Below are 6000 nucleotides of genomic sequence, written 5' to 3'. Positions count from 1 at the left end.
TTTTTACTTTCTCTCACCTGATGTCGCTTAAATTGAAATCTTACGCATTTTCTTTCCGAAATAGAGCGTGCCCTAAACCGCTCTATCGTTCGGTTAGTAGGATCATTCAGAGCATAGGAAATTACATGCGATCTGATGTCATACACGTTGAGATTTTGACTTTAGGAAAAATCGTAAGATATTTCCTAGGACCTATTTTATAGTGTATGGTAGGCCTTAATAACAGAAGTGGTAAAACAAAATAGGTGAAATGTACAGAGGAAAACATCAGAGAACGTTCAAGATCTCACCAAAAAGAGAGAAAGAATACGTTCATTAATAAAAACCCACAACCACAATCTTCCTTCAAAACCAAAGACTTTTGGGTACCTAAGGATTCTCCGAGGTTCATACATTTGCCACCCTTGTAATTACAGCTAAATGTTCCCTCATTACATCAACTGTTACAGCTTCTTTAGCAATGGCATTATTAAAATATAAGAACATTTAAAGATAGTAATGTTAACGAAAAGGAAAAAAAAGAATATAACTTAATATGAAGTAAACCAATTTTCGGATGTTAACTTTTTTTTTAAAACAGATTTTTATTGTTCTATATACTGGAAGATAGGGTTATAACGTTTTCTGCACAAAATACTTAGGAAATATCTGAAAGGACATTGGTTCCGATAAGTTACTTTCTTATTTTAAAAAATATATAATTTGCTTTCCATTTAAGCTTTTCATTTGTTCTAGAACATGAGAGTTTCCATTGTTTTGATAACTATTTGTATGTGTAACGATTAAGAATGAATTCAAATAAGAAATTACTATAAATAGGTCAATGAATGAAAAACAAAATGCTAAGAAGTAATTGCAACAGCATTAGCATAACGAGAAAGAAAATGCAATCACTAACACAGTGTATATATTTATTTAAATTGAAGATTTTGCCTCATCGATGCCGTTTTATTGAGGCACCACAGGAATTGCTGTGACATTTTCTACAGCCATTTACTAAAATTGTGCTTATTACATCAGAGACTAATTTTCTACGTTGATTGCACTATGAGCAGAGCTGTGATCATCCTCGCAATGTTTATCAATCAATTAGTCTGCTGATGTGACGTAATTGGATCATATAACTTTGACATTAGCTTACAAATGGCACTGATCCAAATAATTACAGTGTGGTTTATAATAACAAGAATAGGATACATCCGTATCCTCGGTAGATTACGTCACGTCACGTTTTTCCAGACAACGATTAGAAAATTGAACATGATTGAAGTCTAAGTAGAAAATTTTTCTCCTTTTTTTGTAATGAAACTGGCCCAATGCCAGAGGTTTATACTTCAAATGTCATACTATACTCACTTCCCGTCGCTAAGCTCATGAAGGTTAATGACCAGCAGGACCTTTTTAGTTTGGTAATGTGTGGTCAGCGCATTACTATTTCTGGCGTTCTAGAGTAGAGTTCACTGTCTCTTTATTCAGATAGCTCTCTAATTGACTCAATATTCTGAGTCAACAGCGGAAGTTCCCTACCCTACGTCGTATTATGAAAGAACAATTGTTGTTACATGATATGACATATCCAATGTGCTACAATCTTTATTCCTGCTTAAATTAAAACCAAAATTTAAAAAAAAATGTCCTTCATGTTCTTAACATAAAATTACCTAGGTATTATATGAAGACTCGTATGTAGATATATTACGCCCTTGGGTCCACAAAAACGTTGCACCCCCACCCTTTGTTCTATTCAGTTATGAGTAAGCAAAATAAAAAATATATATAGATCTCCCTTAAATTACTCTCGTAAATAGTCTTTTGTAGGCATACCATACTTCAATCTCTATTTTTTTTAATTCGCCCCCGCAAAAATTTGTCGCCTTGGGCCCGGGCTCCTGTGCCCATTGAGTAAATACGGACTTGATTATATGAATTCCAAATTGATATATCGTCGCTGCGCCTCGAAGAACCGCTATGTGACATTTTTGTCGAAAATGAGTTTTGTCGTGGAAATAAACCAGAAAGCTGTCAGGCAGCGTCCCTTATAATATGATAAGTTAATATTCAATTGTTTCGCCACAACAATGAAAAATGATAGATTGAAATTAAAGGCTTTTGGTTCTCATCACGTACGAATTGATCAATGCATACAAATCCTCTATGTGCTTATAAAAGCACAAAAGGTCTTACGTAAACACAAAAATAGTAATATAATACTGTTGAAGCAAGCTACAACAATGTTCAGTTCATAGTATACGCAGAGCCGATTTTATCATATTTTTCAAGTGTTTCCGTGTATTTGGCAAAATTTTAAGAGTTCGGGATGTTTTTTGCTTCTCCTGAAAAGTTGTGGTTTTAACACATAGCGGTTCTTCAAGGCGCAGCGACGATATGTCATATATTTTCGCAAAGGGTGCTCAACTCTCTTGATCCATAATGTAACTTCCCCAAAATTCACCTGGCATGTTCCCCCATCATCTGTATTTAAAGTGTTACCAAAACTCCTTTATATATTTAAGCTCTCAGTTTCTCAAGAACTATTTGATGGATCACCAACAAATTTGGCCAGAATGTACATTGTCAAAATTTAGGGATCAAGTTTGTTGATGGAGGTGATCCATCCAACGGAAATGGTTGAAATCAACCACTTCCGGTTTTAACGTAAATCACTATTGTGTAAAAATGGTAATAGATAGCGACAAGCTGTTTTCTGCAATCAATTAAGCGTCCCAAGAATACATTCCATCTTCACTCTAAACTCTCTGCTAAAACTGGAAATGGTAGAAATCTACTACTACTTCCGGTTTCAATAATAATTTAGAAAATAGCATATGCCACACAAACCAACTTCTTCCACATGATGAGGCTGCTACTTATTTCTCTTACTTAATTCTTCTGATCCTAATATTCCCTCCAACCTTGGCTACGGCCTTGACAAAAAAATTCTTCATATGATTTTTTATATAAATTATACTCGTTTAAAATTTCTCATAAGTTTCAACTAATTGTCTCTAGATTTCCTAAAAAATTCTACTATATAGCCTACTTTAAGTTATGGCTCCATCTCCTTTATGGACGAATTTGTATTCCGCAATCGAGCAAAAATTCATACTATATGGGTGCAACTATTGACTTCTCTTGTAACGTGTATATATACACCTGGGTGCGAAGTGTAAAAGAATCACCAGTTATTACCATAATGCACGTTAACACAAAACATGACTACTTCGCTTTTCGTTTCTATTTTGTTTTCAAAGTTGCCAGATCATAATTAACTCTAGCTGTTTTCTGTATCGTCCAGTACCTTTAGTTCACCTATTAATTACATATGCATAGGGATGCGGTTTTTAATAGTTGTGCCATCTTCTCTTTTCAGCGCTTCGATCTAGTTCAGTCCATTGCTTAGGTTCTGCTTAAGGCATATGTTGATTCAGTTATTTTTCTTATGAGATAAAAACTGTTAAACTTTCTTATATCTTCTGTAATGCAATTCCGTATTGTTTTGCAAAGTTCATTTCCAAAGTTCCACATAATCAGGGGCGGATCCAGAACCGACTTCTGGGAGAACAGTGGGTTGTCATACTGCTACTTAGAGCTACTTTTAAGAGCTTCAAACTCTGGGATGGGTTTTATTTATATATATAAAATAAGAAAGTTTCCTCTTATTCAGTTCAAGAAAGTTCAAGATCGCCTCGATCGCTCCCCCTCCCCTGGATCCACCACTGCCATAATATCACATTGTCGTTATCATCCTTCTCTTCGTCATAAGATGTAGTTTCTTTGGAGATTGTCTTCTCATTCTTCTTTCTCGTAATGCTTCCTATCTTTGTATCTGTATCTATAAGGATGTTTGTGGTTTACTGAGACGTTCATGTTCTCTTTAACTGCGGCCAAACAGTTTTTCAGTGCCAGTACTGCGTAAAGGCATTCGATTACACAAGAATTGGCGGTCAAGTAGATTATCAACATCGCTATGAGGTAGTTAAACATAATGAAAAAATTAAAACAGAGAAAGAGAATGCCTAATTAGTGCCAGAGGTTTTTCTTTAGCAAAAACAGGAATTGGAACATAGAAGACATAGAGAGCATCAAGTGAACATCAACAGCAAGTTAATGACCTAGAGCAGCGTTTCCCAACCGATGTGCGGCGGCGCACTGGTGTGCCGTGAATGGGTCGCTGGTGTGCCGCGAGTAAATCGAAACAAAATTATTAATTCTACAGCAATTAAATTGCAGGACATAGGGAAAAATGTATTTCATATTACTTGAACCTCTAATATGAATCTACAATTTTAAGTTTCATACCGCGTTACTTTTCTGTACATTTTTAATATTGAAAAAGGTATTTGTTATCATTGTTATAACATTATGGCATTATTGCTTCTTTATTGTTGCAGACTATTTCGTAACTTCAAATTTTAAAATATTCAATCCTATTGACAAAACAAACATGCATACGAGTTACCTACGTTTTTGTTTTAAAAGTAAAAGAGATTTGTTTGTTCGTTCGTTATTTAGTGATCTTCCTTGTTAGTGAAAGTTTGGATGCAGTTTTCGAAAAAGAAAGAGTATTTTTAAAAACTTAAGTCCAATATTTCATTCCAATTGTTTTCTATTTTTAAATTAGAATGAAAAATAAGCATAATGATTTACCAATAGTGATCGAGCTTTCTTCTCTGTGAGATCAGTAATCGCAGAAAAAGGTACCATGGTATTTTATATTTAAATGTAATAAAACGTATGAGTGTGCCGCGAGAATTCAAGTTACACCCATAGTGTGCCGCAAGTTGAAAAAGGTTGGGAAACGCTGACCTAGAGCAACTACACTGAACTGGTGAAGTTGATTGTAAGATATGATTAGAAAGTTGAAAACCATTTGTCGAACGCAACTACGTTTGCTGTAAGCTTCCAATAGAATTCAAAATAACCTGTAGCAGAGGAAATGTTTAATGAAACAAGGCATGAAATTTTCAGTTCTCCCTTTATTGCAACATTAAGTTACAAAATAATAGACATAGCAACTTCGAACACTATTATAGCGGGAAAAAAATGATTTCCATTATTCACAGATGTTACTGAAATCGGTCACCCGTATTGGCCGAGCACGTGTGAAAATGAAATGAAGTATTTAATATCTCTAGATTATGTCATTTAAATTAAAGAAGACGGATGATTTTGAAAGAATTCATGGAATGATGATGTAGGAGGAAACGTGAACCCATTAATATGACCTCGAAAAAACCTATGAATATGATGTATCCTATGTTAAACGCATGCATGCTAGTATCACTTTGTGTTTGACAATGTCGAAGAATGTATTACTATTCATGATCTGTTCCTTGATCGAAAACAGTCACTGGTTACTACGAGTGCTTATTCTGACATTGAAGTCTCCCAAGATAATATTTAAGCAATTATTTTGTCTGTTATTAAGCAATCTAATTTCTTATTTTTTTAAATCTTTAATTTCTTGCCTTCCGTTTCCTGATTAGCATGTTATGGGAGCCTGCAAAGGGTATCTGTTATCTGACGTGAATGAGATGCTAAGAATAGATTGAAGATGTGTGGAACCGGCTGGATCTACGACCAAATATCTCACCCGTTTCTCCCAGTTGTGTAGATTGGATCTTCCCATTACATGGTGAAACTTACGGATTTTAACTAATGATAGGAGAACTGTACAATCAACATCAAGTTTGGTCAGCACGGCGATCTATTTTAATAACTAATTATGACAGGATAAGACCTCGGAGAAAGTCCTCATTATCCAAAAGTCGAATTGTGACTGGTCAAGGCGACGTTCAGAATCACGTTCAGAAAGAGGGTGCTAAGAATACTTAGAGTTACAGACTGCTCTATTGCTATTTAAAACTGACCATTGCTAAGTATAATGTGAAATTTCTGTCATCAGAAGCAAGAGGACTACGGAAGATCAACTGGGACATCACTGGATTAAGCATAATAACAAAAGGAGATGAACTAATTCAGGTGAAGTATGTGCACCTA

This window comes from Thermobia domestica, chromosome 13, assembly GCF_964235325.1.
Source record: "Thermobia domestica chromosome 13, izTheDome1.hap1.1, whole genome shotgun sequence".
Taxonomy (NCBI): Eukaryota; Metazoa; Arthropoda; class Insecta; order Zygentoma; family Lepismatidae; genus Thermobia; species Thermobia domestica.
This window is presented reverse-complemented; position numbering follows the sequence as displayed.